The sequence below is a fragment of the Etheostoma cragini genome, chromosome 4, assembly GCF_013103735.1.
Source record: "Etheostoma cragini isolate CJK2018 chromosome 4, CSU_Ecrag_1.0, whole genome shotgun sequence".
NCBI lineage: Eukaryota > Metazoa > Chordata > Actinopteri > Perciformes > Percidae > Etheostoma > Etheostoma cragini.
Genome location: NC_048410.1, coordinates 27,453,230 through 27,454,460, shown reverse-complemented (window position 1 = coordinate 27,454,460; position 1,231 = coordinate 27,453,230).

Sequence of the window (1,231 nt, the reverse complement as noted above, 5' to 3'; positions counted from 1 at the left end):
TATGCATCACTTTACCATGTCGGACCTCTTTAAAGAGGACAATGGTTAACTTCAAACTTTTTACTTTAAAACACCTAATACGTAGTTATATGAAAATAATGATCCAACAACATGTCTTTGAAAGCTATCTTTCATCATTTGGTGTGACTTGACTTACTTTATATTAATATAGTCACATAACATTGATAATCTCTCCTAATCAGAAATATTAATTAATGCACATTCCCATGCTCAGATTTATGCTACAGAAACGTTATGGATAAACAATAACTGTGTGTGCTGAATTGTATCTTGATTGTCACTCAAATAAAAACTATAATGGAGACCTCTGTTAATGTAGTAAAAATAAAAATCATAGACTTTGAGAACACAACATTTTCAGCTGGCAGTATTTGTTTATTTCACAAAGAACAATGAGCCACAAAGTATGAAAGCTCCAACTAGAGGTGATGATACATCACAACAACAACTTGTAGATTTCTACAAGACACACTGTACTCCGAGAGAGTAAAGGACAACTGTCTTTATAAAAAACAAACCATTTACAATATTTGAGGACACAGTTCTCAGTTTTTTCTTTTTTACCCAAATTGTTCAACACATTTTCACTTAGTGAAAAAAAGACACAATTATTAAAAACTGACCCTACAACAGGTCACATTGTTCTTAGTAACCTCTGAATTCAATGACATCTTAAACAATAACACTGTCACTGGAAAACTGTGACAGTGTGACATTAAAGAAACCTTTAACAGTAAAAGGATAAATATTGTGATCTTAAAACAGATCAGTTTTCAATAATCAAATGAAGTGAAGGAACGCCCGTTATGAATAAATGTCCATAAAAAGGACAAGTAATAATTTGATCAATTAAAAATCATCAATACCTCTCAAGAGGAAATAAACATCTCCATCTGTCAACACATGACATGAAGGGAGTCATAAAATTATCACAGGAAAAATGTGATGATAAGCAAACCTTTTAGAAAAAAAGATAAACATTTGGATCTAACAACAGATCAGTTCTGAGTAATCGGAGAGATTAAAGTGAGGTAAGTCCATGGTGACAATATGTCCATAAAAAGGACAAAGTTAAAGTATCTGATCAAAACGATCAATAATAATCAAAAGATAACAGATGTTACCATAGCTGATACCAACATTACATGATGTACAGTGAGGTATAATAATAAAAAATTCTGATGAAATCAGATTTGCTTCATGCAACATG